This window comes from Prinia subflava, chromosome 4, assembly GCF_021018805.1.
Source record: "Prinia subflava isolate CZ2003 ecotype Zambia chromosome 4, Cam_Psub_1.2, whole genome shotgun sequence".
In the NCBI taxonomy this organism is placed as follows: Eukaryota; Metazoa; Chordata; class Aves; order Passeriformes; family Cisticolidae; genus Prinia; species Prinia subflava.
The window spans coordinates 63,315,525-63,331,622 of NC_086250.1; the positions used below are offsets into that span (position 1 = coordinate 63,315,525).

Sequence of the window (16,098 nt, forward strand, 5' to 3'; positions counted from 1 at the left end):
GGGGTGTCAAACACACGACAGTGATAACAAGCCCACCCTGATGGAGTTCAGGGCTTGCTGCAGGCCAGGCTCCACCAGCCTGCACGGGGCAGTCCCAGTCCTTCAACCACTTTGGAGAGCCTGGATCCCAAAAATAAAAGCCTTCCTTTCAAACCTTTTGCTTTCCTGACCTGTTAGTGTACAAATTCCAGGCTTCACATCTGCTGGCCCAAGGGTCAGCACTGGTTCTGGGAGATTTGTGTCTCTTAACCTGTCCCTCAAAGCACCCAACTCAGCAGGCACAAATTCCCCACGTGGAAGCTCTTTCACCTTGCTCAAAGCACAAATGGAAAAACTTGTGGAAAGGTAAAGGAGGGTAATGGCTTTTGTAAGATGTTAGCTGGGTAAGAACCAATATCAGCATCAAACTTACTGAATTATGTGCAAAAATCTCTTCATTTATAAAAGGCAAAGGGGTCTTCATAGCTTCCTGTAAACACACGAGAGTAAATATAAAATTAGACACCAGATGTTAAAAAAAAAAAAGTGTCTATGATGAAATACATACAATTGATAATGGTTTCCAAGAAATATATTTTCATTTATTTTCTGAACAGACCACTGTGAATGACAGCAACTAAAATTTAAGCAGTAAAATCAGCAATGGCACATTAAGAATATTCTGTAGACTTGTCTTCTGTTTCAAAATGGAATTGCTGATATTTTTTCTGATGAAAGTAGAAATCACAGACCTGCTGTTCCTGCTCTTAATTGCAGCCTGAAGTAAGGCAGTGTTCTGAGCTAAATTTTTCTGATGAAGGTGAATCCTTGCAATTAACAGTGTTAAATTCCCTTTTTTAATGAATCTAGCAAAATGAATCTGCCATTTTGCATATGGTAGCACATGTGATTTTTCAGCATGAGTGCTGCTCTCACGTACCTTAGTATAGTTAATTCAACTCTTAGTATAGTAAACCCAAATGCCAAAAACATGAAATTGGCTGGATTAAAATAGTGAGACTTTTACACATAAAACTTCTGTTTTGTTTTTTCTTCTCCTCATTTTAAGATTTCTGATCTTGATCTCTGTAGAAAATAAAGACCAAACTTTAATGAAATATGAGTATGTCTTCTAATTAGTGCTTGATGGGCAATGGGTTTTGGTTTTGGCTTTAGGGGTTTTGGTTTTGGCTTTTGGGGTTTTTCAGCTTCTGAATGAAGCAGACAGGCTGTAAGCTCCACTCCCTAGTCCAGGTGTCTTTATGGCTGAGTTACCAACTGCACAGGAATGAACTTTTGCCTCTCTGCTTGCTTTCTCCCTCATTCTTCTTTTCCACTCTCACTTGTTTTGTTCTATCCCTAATCACATGTTTCTGCATACTATTCTTTCCACATGTATTGGTGTCACAAGATCATTTGGTTCAAGGTCATGAGACTTCAAGTTCAGCTTTTTTTCCTATTTTAATGGGCCTCTTAGAATTCATCTTGTTAAATTGAACTCTGTTGAGTAAAACAGAAGGGTTCAGTATTGGTCAGACCTCCAATCTCAAGTGAAGCTGTTGATGAAATGCAGCATTAAACAACAACTGCTCCAGTGAGGCCCTAGAACTCCAGTGCTTGCAACCCCACACAGCTCCATCCCAGCAGGGCTTGAGACCCCTTTCTTCTCCTGATCTGAGCCACTGATCTGAGTGGAGCTGTTGTTTGAATTAGAGAGGATGGAGCAGAAGGCTTGTGCTTTCAGCACTGTGTTAACCAAACTGACAGCTGAACTGGTTCTTGTGCTGGACTGTGGCAACTAAGCCTCATGTGCTACATTTATTTATGTCCTGGAATGAGAAGATGGACCATTATCATGGTGAGAATGCCACAACACTTTTGTTGTTTTGGGTAATATTTGTTATTTATTAACTCATGTAATAGCCTTGTAAGGAGGAGTTAGCCAATACAACTGAAAATAGCAGGAATTTTAGCACTCAGGGTCTGTCTGTGTCAGACAGGGATTCCTGAGAATGTCCCCACACTTCCTGAGTCTCCATTGGCTCTGGAGTTAGGTGTCAGCCTTGTCAGTCCCCCTGGCCCTGCTGCCAGCTCCAGAGCACCTCCTCTCCAAGGGACTGAGCTGCTGCTGTGGCTTCTGGGCTGTGTGGGCTATCCCAGGCTTCCCAAATGGAGCAACTTATTTAAAACTCTAATGGAATTCCAAAGCTTGAGTTGGTGGTTTTAGTCAGGATTTTTTTAATTAGCAAAAGAACAATACCTCTCCTTTCTTCTATAAATCCATTTGTGCAGCTCTGTTTCTGTTAGTGGATCTAAGCTGCTCTGTGTTACTCAAAGGCTTGTTCAGGGCTTGAAAGGAAGTGGGATGTTTGCAAAACAGTGCCTCCACCTGGGTTTGAAATTACATCTTTCAATCTTTTAACTAATTTTCTGATTTTGCCTTTTGATTTTTAGCACTACTATTTTCAAAATGTGTTAATAAACTATCCTGCAGCAGGCTATAAAAAGTTTAATAATAGAAATATAGATGCATTTGACTCTACTGAAAAGATGCTTCAGGAATTCTGTTGGCAAATCAGATTACCTTTAACCTGTCAGTATAAATCATGACACACCTTTTGATGCTGTAGAGTAAATAACTGTATTCATAAAATGTTACAGGGGGTGTTAAAAACTGCACCAAACACAACAACAGCCCTTGCCCTTCATACAGTGCTACATGAGACCCTGGTGGTGGATGGCCCAGGTCATGAACCCCATTGCTCAGAAAGAAGCTATTGATTAGATTTCACTGTTTAGTACTGAAGGGCTGTGACATTAACTCAAGATTCCTTGTATGGCATTTGCTAAGTGCCTCTGTTTAGAGTTCAGGACCACACACGGTTTGGTCGTCTGGGATTTTTTAAATTGAGATCACTGCTAATAAAACCCAATATTTGTCCTTGCTACAATTTATTACCTTATCTTTCCTTCATTTTGTTCTCTTATCTTGTATATTTGAGTTCCACACTTCCAATACTTAAAAGTTTAGCCTTCAGTGTGAACAGTTCTGTTTATCTTCATAATAGAATTAGTAACCAGATACATCAACAAGATAAACTTGTCTCACAGGAGGAAAAATCTCCCACTTTCTTAACCATCCAGGGAAGCAGTCGCTGGATCCTGCATATATTCTGGAAGAGATCTTATCCCAAAATGTTTTTGTACTACCCTGATGCTCCAAGAGCTCATTCAGAGCAAACATGTCATCCAGGAAACAACAGGAGAGCGCTGTATTCTTGCCAAGCCTCAAATATTTGCTCTGAGACAGCCTCATCAGCTGCTTGTGCAGGCTGCAGAGGGGCCAGGCACCAAACGCTGCCTTCAGGCTTGGCAATGGATTAGGGGACTGTCATGCATTTCTCAGACATGGCCACAAATATTTATTTTCTTGCTGAGGCGGTAGCTTGAGTGTAAATTCATTCTGAATTCTTTAAAACTTTTTTTTTTTTTTTAACCTTTAGTGGTTAGATGATTTTCAAGGAAATAGAAAAAAAAAAAGGGGGCATGAAATGTCCCAGAGTTGAGCAAGTACAATAAATCTGGTGGAGTAAAGATTGCTACCCCAAGACAATACAGCTGCTCCACAACCCCTGTGTGGGACAGGAGATACTGGGCACAAATCTCCCTGAAAGGAAGGTGGAAATCTCTCCTCTAGCATGGCATCAATCCTCCAGACCACCCCAGGAGAAGCCACGGAAGGGCTCCTCACTCATGGCATGTGTGGCAAGTGTTGAGGTCAGCTCGTGGTAAGAATGTCCCAGCTCTGAGCTAAGGAATTCCTATGTGGGAGTGGTGTTTTTGTTAACATCAGCACAGCAAGTACAAACACAGGTTTCACGGAAATTTGATGATCCTGATAAAATTATTCACTCCAGAAGATAAACAGCAGCACATTTGGGTTCATTTAATCCACCATTTTCTTTTCTTTTGACTATAAAAAATGTGACAGCCTAACAACGCATTTTGATCAAAAAGTGGAAAATTTTGATTAGAAAATGCCACACAGTACTCTGGGAGGTAGAGGCAGCTCATGACCATGCCTTCTCTAAGGGATGAAACCCTCCCCACCATGGCTGCAGATCCTGGCATTTGCTCTTCTGCACCAGAGGAGGTCTGAACCTGCAGCACCAGAAATGCAAGTGCCATCCTCAGAAAGCACCACACCAGCATTTCTGAACTCTAAGAGTACATAGCCTGGTATTTGATTTTAAATTTCATGGAAAGCAGTCACGTTTTAAAGAGAAATATTTTATTTAAACAGTAGATTTCATATTTATTTTGATAGGTGAATTTTGGATGGGCAACAGTCCTAGTTACCCGTGGATACTGAACCAGTGAAGCTTTGTAGGCGTGAAGATACTGATGTTGCAATTCAGATTATCCCCCAATGCTGGTAATCACAAAGTAGGTATCAACACTCCTCTGCTATCTTATCTTTGGGGATTCCTTTGCAGCTTGTTGCAATGGGCGTGTGCTGGTGAAGAGCACAGTACCATGTCTCTTAGCAAAAGGAGTCTGTTTCCTGGCAAAACAGTTTTTCAATAAAGCATATTTTGAATATAAAACACTTACATAATAATCAGGTTTCACTTTATTTTGGAATATTAAAGTTTTCTTGGACTGAGATAAAGTGATCAATCTAGATGTAAGAATTTAATTTAACCTGGTGGCTGAACAGAGAAAATATCAAGTGTCAAATCCAGTTTGGACCTGCAGCTTTGCAAAGCCTCTGTCCTGAAGCTGTACTTCAAAGTAAATTTTGGCTGAAAGATGGTGGGCTTTTTTTTTCATGGGAAAGGTGATATTTCACCTATTTTCACCTATTTCTTTTTGCTAAAAGACTCTCAAGGTGCAATTCTACAGTAATAAGCAAATTAATCAAGCCTAATTTTTTTCTCTTGTGAAGTTTACTGATTGATTCAGCTCTCCTTTCAGTCCCATGACACATGAGGTAAATTGGAGGAGGCAGTAACTCTATTAACAAATAAAAGATATAGGGGATGGTCCCTTTAAGTAAAGGATGGTTTACTACCTTAATAAAGACCCATGGTGTGATGCTTCTGCCCTTGAGCACTCTTTTTCTTCTTTGATGTCTTCTATCTATTTATAAAGTGCTCTGAGATTGCAAGGATGAAGCACTCCATATAAAGTACAAGGTCGTTGTCTGTCTGCATTAAAAAAAGGAAAGAGAATTTATGTTTTAAAAAGAGGGGGAAAGAATTCAGCAAAGAAATCAGCTTGCCACATTCTAAGATCCGAGAAAACTGATAAAGCTGACACACTTTTCCATTACAGCCCAAATTACACACACAGCCTCAAAAAGATTCATCTGGTTTTCTACTCAGAGCAAAAGAACCTGAAAAAATAGAAACTAAATCTTAACAATAAAAAAAAAAATCTGAAAGTTGAAATGGATGCAGAACTGTGGGTTCTGGGCTGTAATTACAGTCTAATTCAGGCAAACTGCAATTATACATAAATAATAAGTTGAAGTTACACTGCCCTGTGGAGATGAAGTACTGAAACCAATCTCTGCTTTAAGGGAAACTTGCTACGCCAAGGTGGAATAAAACATGCTGAAACAATTATAAAAATGCTTGGTCTGTGCAGCAGACTTTATTTTATTAAACATGTTTAATGAGATGCACCTACAAATATCTAAGATAATGGTTCTTCTGGCTGGCATCATGGATTTTTAATTTTAAGGAGTAAATCAAAACACAGAGGATAACTCCAGGATCTGTTCAATACCATGTGACTTTTTGATGCTGTTTCCAAGGTATGTGAATCCACAGATGCAGGTAACCAAGGTGACCACCAAACCACAGCTGAAATGCAAGGAGTAGATTTATTTCATTACCTTATTAGCAATGCCTGGTGGCAGAGACACATGGGGACACAGGCTGCTGCAGGCTCAGTTCATCCTAGCAATGTGTGTGTGTGTGAGCCCCTGCCTGCCCCACTGTGTCAAAGGGTTTCATGACTGTGCACTTTATCACAAGGCTGTGCCTTTATGGTCTCTGAGCCTCTGGTTTCTCTCTCTCTCTCTCCATCAGGAGGCCCAAGTGTGTGTGTGAGAGTGTGTTATCTCTACACAGGAATTCTACTTCTGAAAACAGGGAGAACAACACTAGGCATAGTAACTGGGGTTTCCCCACTCTGACATTTTTAGCATTCTCAGCTGCAAGGTCACTTGAGTGAATTTACCTCTTTGACATCCTTGTGCTTTCAACCCTTTCCTCCCAACACAAGGTTTTGTTTTGTATTTCTAGCGTAGACCTACCACTTCTGTGGTGCTCAGGACCTCTTTGGCAGAAGAAAGCTTTGGAGTTTAGGAATCCTAAAAGGGCTGGCAGGAGTCTTGACTTGGCTGAGTTTCTACAATCAGGCTTTAACCCCTGCTCTGTGTCACTGAGGATGGCAGCACATCCTCGGGGAGGGCTTCATGCTGGATTCTACCTGCCAAGAGGTCCATGAACCTCCTCCTTCTCTGTTCAGTGTGTCCCCTGGCATTTGGGGCAGTCCAGCTTCAAGAGGGCTTCAAGCACACTGAACTAAGCAGCCCCAGTCCAGCAAAGCTGCCAAGCCCATCTTTCATTGCCCTGCTGAATTACAAGTGAGTTCAGCTGTCGTGTTCGTTTGAGCACAGAGGCCAATGAGACTGTCACACTGCCTGCCGGGCCGGGTTCGAAAGAGAAGATTAAAAATGACACTCTTTTTTCTTGTGTCACAGATAAGAAGTTTTCAGTTCCTTTATTCTTAGGAGTTTGGGAGCTGTTTGAGACTGGTTGTTACTAACAAATCCAGTTAGCTGATTATCTGCTGTAAAACCACCCTAATAAATACCAAAGATTTGGGAAAAAAAACCCAGCCCCAAGCCCTTGTGTCATCTTTCTTTGTATTTGAAGTTAGTCATTGGTCCTCTGGCTGACTTATGTATTACATCAAGTAGCAGAAAAGAGTGAATTATCGGACATGGTGTTAATTTATTCTTGCCTAACTCTGGGCCCTGCATGAAGGCAGCTATTGCTCTGTACATGGCAGATATTTGATATGGTGTGTGTCTTGCTATTGTGACCCTGCAAAGCTTCTGAGGATTAACAAAGAAAGGGTGTAGAAAAATACTGCCTGAAATGTCAAACACAGAAGTGAAATAAAAAGAAATACATAGGAAAAATGGGCACATTAGTACCTAAACCTTTTGAGGAACCAGATAATGTAGGTTCAATTTCTAATTCCACTATCAGTTTTTTATGTGACCTTGGGCAAATTATTTAACTTCCCTCTCACTATTTCGTTTGTGTAAAACTGGAACCAGGCTTTGTCAAAGGAAGGGGAGAGGGGTAAGCCTTATTTCAGCACAGAGATCATCTCATGTGGACAATGGAAATATGAATCAATTTCTTTCAAGAAAATAATTTATAATATATGTTCCTCCTGATCTAGTCATACAATATGCAGTGCTTAAATTTTCCCTCTTTTGCATTGTTGGTCTCATATCTGAATAAAATAGATTGTACTGAAAACTAACTGCCCACATCTCCCTAAAACCATTCACTCAAATGAAAGCAGAGATTTGACCTCTTGAAGCATAAAAAATAAGCATTCTACTCAATTTCTTCCCCCATTAAACTGATAGTTTTTCCTAGAATAATTACCTTTGGCAAAGCAATCATTTGTTGTAAATCTTCAGAAGCTGTGGCAGAAATTGGATCAGAACAGTGTCTTACACATTTCAACAGCAGCTATAAAAATATTGAGAAGATTAAGGTACATCTTTTGTCACCAGTAGACTTTTGCTAGACCTCCCTTGGGCTGACAGAGCTTTTAAACATTTACATGGCCTAGGATTTATATCCTAACAGTGTGCAAGTAAAAAATTACCCTAATTGGTATCAAAAAGTCTTAGTGGGTGTATTATTTTGGAAATCATTTATTTTGCTTCATGCTGAACTGAAATCAAACGTTCTGCCTTGAAGAACTGCTTCTGTCCCACAGTTTACATACCACGAATAAATATTTAAATCCCTCTTTCCTGTGAGCAGAGCTCAAAGGGGAAAGCTTGGCCACTCTTTACGAAGACAGGCGAGATGTGGTGCTGCATGCCAGCTCCTGGGGGCTCCCGAAGAGCTGAGCTCCACCCTGGCCCCACCACGCCGTGCTCAGGGGAGGGCTTGGTGCCTGCATTGCTCTTGACCTCCTTGCTGTGTATTTCAGGAACACCAGGGATCCGACCTGCAAAACAAAAAATGCCTCTGAGCAGAATCGAAGTTATGATAAAGAAAACATGCATTTTTGAGCTCTTATAACGTGGCTATCTGGAATATATTGGGGGGGGGGAAGTGTAGGATTATATAATTAAAATTATCTAATATTGCACATACATAAAGGCATTGAAAAGGGTTACTCAGCTATTTCTGTCACTTCCTAAATTTTCTATGTTTAACTCAACATCTCTGGTTGTATCCTTTACTGTTCATGAGTAATCTGGGCAGCACATACTCTCTGAATGAACAGATTTTAAAAACATCATTATTCATATTTTTATGAGCAAAATCTCCTTCTCAAGCATCAGTATGTACAAAAATTACAGTCATCTGAGTAGTCATGGGAAAGGGACAGGAATGATATGAAATGCAGAAGTTATGCTTTATCTCACCTTTCATAAACTCATTCATTCTATCTACAGCTTTTGATTTGTGAGTCTCAGGTCTGTCTAAATACCTATGAATTCAGAGAAAGTACATTCCACTGTTTTCCCAACACTAATAAAAGAGATATTTTTTATGTGTTCATCACAATGAAAATGTATTACAATTATTTAAACAATCATTTGACAGCCTAGTTCTTTAAAAGGGTTCTTTATCTTAGAAGTTGTCTTTCAATGTGTCCCTGAATTTTTTAGCACTATGCTCTGATGTGGTACAAGAATAAGGCTGAATTGAAGGCCTTTATTCTAGGAAAATACAGAAGGTATTGTCTCCTTTCTGTCCTAACAATTTTTTATATTCCTTTCACATTTAAGGGTCAAGCCCTGAGGAATACTTAAGGTAATGTGCATTACGAATTGCACATGGCATGCTGACCTATTTTTCAATACACTCTATTTTTTAGATGACAAATCTTTTTCTTTATTTTTTCATGTAAAGTTTGCATCCAGGCAAAGGATACAGCAGCACTCAGTGATCCAGGCCTATAAGTTATTCTGCTGGGCTCTGCCTTGTTAAATTTACACACACCACATCACCCTCTTGACCTCATTTACCTCTCAAGAAGCAAGTGCCTGAAGCAAAGGATATTTAGCTTTAAAGCAGTTGTTTTTGCTTCATATGTTTAAACATATTGAATAAAAGTCTCTGTAAAAAGGCTTGTGTCCCTGCAGTGACTGTTTGATATGTAGAAAACACCAGAAATTATTGTATTCTACTGGAACAGCAAATGGGCAACCTTTGACAAAAACATGAGGAGAAAACAGATATGTCAGTTACAAGCATTCCTGCCCTTAACCTTTTGTTCCATTGCTCATAAAGAAAAAAAAAAACCACCACCAACAACTTTTTTAAAGGAGTTAATGTGCAAGAGTGGCACAGACATGATGGTTTCCTGAAGAGCCTCAATATAGAGGTGGCTGCTGGCAGAGGTCTGCTCCCCCTGGATTGCAGAGGATCTGCTGTAGGATTTGCAAATTCCTTGAAGAAATGCATTGAACCCCTTTGGCCAGAGAGGGTTTGGTTACATGGACAGGATGCTCAACAGTGCTTCTGCTTGAAAGGGGAGCAGTACAAATAAACAGAGAGGTGTGGAGCACTGAAATGCAGGTGAACTGCAAAAGAAATGGCACACTTCAAAATAGCTCAGATGAGACACAGCTTATTTCCCCATCTCAGAATTACTTCAGTCTCGCAGCAACTAGAGGGCTAAAGGCTTCCACCTCCATCAAAGAGATTTAATCAGTCTAAGACATGTGGGCATATATATATAAAAATATAGGTACAGAAAATGTGGTGTCCACAGACGTGGCTTATTTATATAAAAACACAGGTTGCTGGTTCTGTGTGATACCAGTGCTACACCTCAGCTCAAGGGAGAGACTGACACTGAGACTGAGGTGTGATCCTCCTTCTGGAACTGCTTATTAGATGTCTGCAAAATCATGTAGATTCCTTTCTTTCTTTCTTTCTTTCTTTCTTTCTTTCTTTCTTTCTTTCTTTCTTTCTTTCTTTCTTTCTTTCTTTCTTTCTTTCTTTCTTTCTTTCTTTCTTTCTTTCTTTCTTTCTTTCTTTCTTTCTTTCTTTCTTTCTTTCTTTCTTTCTTTCTTTCTTTCTTTCTTTCTTTCTTTCTTTCTTTCTTTCTTTCTTTCTTTCTTTCTTTCTTTCTTTCTTTCTTTCTTTCTTTCTTTCTTTCTTTCTTTCTTTCTTTCTTTCTTTCTTTCTTTCTTTCTTTCTTTCTTTCTTTCTTTCTTTCTTTCTTTCTTTCTTTCTTTCTTTCTTTCTTTCTTTCTTTCTTTCTTTCTTTCTTTCTTTCTTTCTTTCTTTCTTTCTTTCTTTCTTTCTTTCTTTCTTTCTTTCTTTCTTTCTTTCTTTCTTTCTTTCTTTCTTTCTTTCTTTCTTTCTTTTCTTTCTTTCTTTTCTTTCTTTCTTTTCTTTCTTTTCTTTCTTTTCTTTCTTTTTTTCTCTTATTTCCCCTCTGTCCCTCTCTCCGCCCCTTTGTTCCCTCTGACCTCACATTTTGATTTGTATTCAGGGTATCTAAGCCTTTCTCTACATTAATAAAAGCCAGGGCATTTCATCATAAAAAAAAGAAAAATGAAGTTACATAGAAAAATAGTTATGCACCCTCTAAGGTGAGGCACAAGAACTGAGGCTATAAAAACCAATGTAACAATTTGTCCAGCTTAAGAGACAAATCTGGAACTGAAAGTGTGTGTGACTCTCTGCAGTGAATCTGACTTGTACACGTGGTTGGTTTTAGTTGTAGAGTCAGAATTAAATTGTATCACATTTTTGACAAGGTCTTTGAGGGAACAAAAAAAGTTTTACTTTTAAAGTTTTACTTTTACAGAATTTACTCATATTTTTACTTAACTTTCTTACTTCCTAAGTATTAATACATCTGCACTATTACTCCACATTAGTTATTCTAGTTTATTGCTGTTGCTGTTTCTGGTTCTTGGTGTCTAATGCTTAGACATATTTTTTGTGGTTTGAATCTCATGCATATGCACTGCTTGCCTGCAACTAATAATAGTGAGAACCACTGACTCAAGGCTTTTGTATTCCTACTCAGTCTGTGCATCATTTGATTTTACTTAGATGAGTTTCACTCAACACTTGAGCTGCTGACACACTTCTGTAACAACACAAACCTTGGCCACCTTGTAGTGGTTTTATGTTCATTAATTCCTGCTTCCATCACACACCTCCACACCCATCAGACAGCTATGGGAATAATCTGGAAGCAAGGTTTCTGTGACTAAGAAGAATTTTTGGGGAACATCAGGTCCTGTCACTGAGAGATGAGTGTATATATTCAGTGAGCTGCCAAAACCTCAGGGATTGATTTCACCAAAGGACACTTTGAGGGAATTTTAGGATCATTTATGATTTAGGATCAGATATGATCATTATTAGAAGCATGACACTTATGCAAACAGCCTGGCTTTGGCCTCAGCCAGCATTCACAAAGTGTTTGCCATCAGGAACTGTCTGCCTTTGGCAGTGCTCCTGTTCCATGCACACAAACACACTTTGCCAAGTCCTGGCAGCACCTGCCTTGCTGGCTGCCACCCACCTACACAAGGGAACAGCAGATTCAGCCTCCTCTCTGGGTTGAGCTGCTGAGTCAGGGTATGTTTCCACTCCTGCCCCCAAACCCATCCATGCTGCTATGAACTAATGCTGGGATTTGCTTTTTGTGGCTGTTGGTGATCAGGAAACTCTTCTGAGAAAGGTGATGGTAGAAGTCACTCAACCCTTGTCCCTCCATCTTAGGCAGATGTTTGTCATACACACTGTGATCCTCAGGTGGACACACAAAAGTCATATTCCCCTGAAACCAGTCTCTGGAATGTCCTTCCTCAGTTTGGAAGGACATTACTTACTCCTTGTCTTCTCACACCAAGGCATCCTTCTCTTAGAAATTACTTGGTCCAGGTAAGGTGGGAAGGTTGGTGTTGAGTGTCCCACTCGTCAGCTTTGGGTTTCTTTAGGTCTGCTGCATTCTCAAACCCCCACCTGCATTCCAGCACAAAATACAGGCTCTATGTCTGGCATTTCTCGACTGCACTCTCATCTAGTGCAGGCTAATTCCCAGATTGGAGAAGAAGAACAAACCACATGCACTCAAATCTAATTCAGTCTTTCACTATTTTCATAAAACCAGTGTGTGATTCATGGAATACTAACTACATATTTTCTTTTGCAGCCACTCATTCTATGCTCACTTATGGAAGCAATTTCCACCTAAGACTTGCTTCCACAGCAGTGAATTTTCTGGTTTCCCTGTCTGACCCTTTGTTTGTGGTCTCCCAACACCCACCCCTTATAAAACCCAGCTTTAAGAGCTGAAAACACAAACTCCTCATGAGCCAGCATCCACTCTTCCACAGTAGAACAATAAAGAAATAGATACATGTTTATTACTGCATTGATGATCTCTCTTCAAGATTCTTTTACATTAAATTTTGCACAATTTAGTCTTTTATTGAAACTCAGCTTCATTACATTTATTGTATTTCTTCTAAATATTATTTCTGTTGAAGGAAAGGAGAAAGTGATGAGATCATCTGTGTAAAAGTATGACACTCTGGGGATGTCATTATTGCTTTGAGATTAAAAATAACCACAAAGGGAACCAAAATGTTTCATATCCCTACATGTGTTTCATCATAGTTTCATTCTGTGGGTCTCACAGTTCCCAAAATCTCCTCTTCCAGGGATAACCAATTATGAACTTTTCAGTGTGTATGAATTACTGCATTTCAGGAGCATTTCCAGAGAACAAAAAGCTTCTTGCCCCTTATATAATTTTTACGTGTACTATAATAGCTTTTTTCATGGATTTTTTTCCAAATTTTTGACCTGAAGTTGGTTATTTTAATAGATGTGTGTCTTTAAGAAGATATGACATTGTTATTTATGTACTAAAATATATTAAAAAGCAAGATTGTTAACAATAAGATAATGATAATGAGAGGATATTTATTTATTTATTGTAAAGGCAAAAAAGTCTGAATTAAATCTTATTTGAAAGTATTAGTTATTGATGCTGCTGTTGCTAACGTCTAGCCTACAAAGAGATACAATATTATGCAGTGCACAGGAAGTGATTAAATAAAGGTACAACATATTGGTGTCTCCAGGCTCTGAGCTGGTAGTGTAGGTTAGAAATAGAACATGAAATGTTGAGGCTGATAATTGCAACCCAGATAATTTTACAGAGAGATTTTTATCCTTCACTATGGCCTCTGTTTTTCAGCCTGTTTTCTGATGGTTGCCTCAAGTGTATAACACAAATGTGAAGGTGGTCATGAGTCAGTATGAGAGTGGGCTCCTGTCTCTTACAGAGACTTCCCTAACAGGCAAACATATCAGCAAGATCTCACAAGCCTTGAATTTGTGAGTTTTTTAAGGAAATGGCAGGTAGTGACCACTTCAGTACCACAATGATGGAGCAGTGGTGCTCTGGGGGAAGGTGATCAAAACCCATTCATGATGCAGCAGATGTGTGGAGCAGGTTATGGTAATTACACTGACCTCTCGTGTCTAGCACAGTGAGGTGAAAATGGCTGTGTGACAATTCAAGGAAACATGAGTGCTTTTCAAGGAAACATGAGTGCTTTCCCAGCACTCTGTGGTTGCAGGCCCAGCACAGAGATCAGCTCTGTCCCCAGCACTCTCCCAAATGGGGGCTGCTTTGGCTGGTGACTGCAGTGAGGCTGGAAAGAAAAGGAGAGGATTATTCTATTCACAGACACATAACAGTAGACATTTAAATTACTAGGGCTCTTCAACTCCCCTCCAGAGTCCATTTTTGGGGTATTGGGATGGTCTTTGTGCATGCAAGGGTAGTCAACTGTGATGTGAGGAACCAGGTTAATCAAGACTTACATCACATCTGTATTTCAAAGGCATCTATTGACACTTCCTAATTTAATGGAGTTCAGATTCTTAAACATCAAGGTATTAGTATTTTCCAGATTGTGGGTCAAAGATTAAGTCTTATCTTGATTTGTAAAAAACAAATGGATAACACAAACTTCACATACACACTTGGCCTCTTTCAAAACAAGACATTTCAAAATGTAGATGTGGTGTGTTTCTGAAAACAAGATGTGGTACATGTGTATGTGGTGAAACCTTCAGTAATGCATTTACAGACGCCAGTAAAGGGTAAACACTTTGTCACTGATGTGAACAGTATACTTTTACAGCTTATTGAAATTCAGGCTTTCATGCTTGTGGGTCTGTACCAGCTGAGGATCGTCCATGTTTCTATAATTCCATGACTTACTAGTGCCTGTCAGTGATGCTGAGGCTTTTGCGCTGTAGCTGTAGAAATATGGATGCCTGTAAACACAAAATATCTGTTCCTTCACATGCTGTTTCAGTCTCACTTTCAAATTATGTCATATTGCAGAATGGCTTAGAAAGATAGCCAAAATTCTGTTATTACTGTTTGTACCTCATAGTTTTGTTACTGGGGCAACTGGGGACTTTTGCTGTGGAAAGGCTGCTTTCAGACTTTGAGATATTGGCAGTGCTGCACAGACTTATTTCAATTCTTAAATAATTTGAAAGATGAAACTGTAATTAATAGGTATGCTTTGAGGGAAGGGATGAAATACCTTGATGTAAAAAGCTAGACTAATTACAACAGCAAATTAACAAAATGGCAGTAAAATGAGCTTCCAAACATTTCAACATAAATAAGATTAACTGTCAGAAGGGAGGAAAATCTGCACAAGCCATTTGGTGGACCGAGACTTCAAATGCAAGTTGATGTCTTGAAACTGATGGCTTCTGAAAGACAATGTGAACATTGAAAGAACATGCAGAGTGCCACCTAGATCAAGACCTGCACTAATCTTTCATGATCCTCTTTCTATGCTTCCTTCCCTCCCCCCCCCACATTTTTTTTTTTCTTTTTATCTGATACTGATTTCTTATGCACCATGATGAGTTAAGAACCAAATCTCAAAGCTCAGCTTCCCTCTGATGTGCTTTGACTGTGTGACAGAACAAGAGCAGCAGCTTCAGAGCATCAGAACTGGAGCCCTAACTTGCTTGTATCACTGAGGTCCAGGCAGATCTCCTGCTGTCCTCAGCTGCTGTTGGAGGTCTGCAGAGGGCCATGTGCCAGTGGTCAGACAGAACAGAACTCTGTGAGGTCCTTCTGGATCTACTGGACTGCCAAAGTCTTTCCCAGGATGCAGACTTGGCACCCACAGTGCAGTTCCCTGCTGATATTTGCCATTACTCCAATTGCTGTCTACAGTGGCTTCTCCTTCTCCTTTGGAGGAATGAAATATCAGTACAGAGGAATGAACAGAGGTGAGGGCTTTCACATTTTTCCCACATCCTTTTCTTAATATGTTCCCACAAAAAGTGCCTTGACATTAAATACAGATCCTTTCCTAAGCCACTGTTCAAATTGAGCTAAGTCATAGGTACTTGAGGGGATAGGAGAAAATAAGGAGTCACCTCATCTCAAATTATTATGAAAAGCAATGTGATAGCATCCTCTTACCCTTGCTGTCTTCAGTATGGCTGCTTCCATCACAGCTAGTCACCCCTGGAGTTCCTGCAAAAAACAAACCAGGGAAATAGGCACCTTTAAAGCTGTTACCTGGCCTTTTTTATCTTTATTAGACTGCTTCAAAAGTGATTCTTTCTCTCCACGAACCAAACAGCCTAAGTGACTGGCTCTATGCCTGGGATGCCTGCATTTAATGAGATGAGTTCCAGTGTTTCTGACATTTTTTGGCCACGTAATGAAGACTCTGCTGATGGAACAGAGACAGCAGTACCTGTTTGTCACCCACACTGCCATGAAGCGTTGTGAGCAGGCAGTGGGAGG

The 16,098-nt window shown here is 39.7% G+C and overlaps 2 long non-coding RNA genes across 3 annotated transcripts; one reads left to right on the forward strand and one right to left on the reverse strand.

Annotated features, from left to right (window-relative positions):
• Nucleotide 1: 1 nt before the first annotated feature.
• On the reverse strand, nt 2–15,863 carry LOC134549398 (uncharacterized). The gene is made up of 4 exons (XR_010080095.1): nt 15,769–15,863; nt 8,029–8,256; nt 5,054–5,189; nt 2–469 (listed from the first exon to the last, which is right to left on the reverse strand). It is a non-coding gene; the product is annotated as an uncharacterized LOC134549398 (long non-coding RNA).
• Nucleotides 1,501–8,206, forward strand: LOC134549397 (uncharacterized). 2 transcript variants are annotated; one of them, XR_010080093.1, is made up of 3 exons: nt 1,501–1,837; nt 4,307–4,425; nt 8,067–8,206. It is a non-coding gene; the product is annotated as an uncharacterized LOC134549397 (long non-coding RNA). The 2 variants fall into 2 exon arrangements; XR_010080094.1 differs by lacking the exon at nt 8,067–8,206 and adding an exon at nt 6,294–6,466.
• Nucleotides 15,864–16,098: the final 235 nt, after the last annotated feature.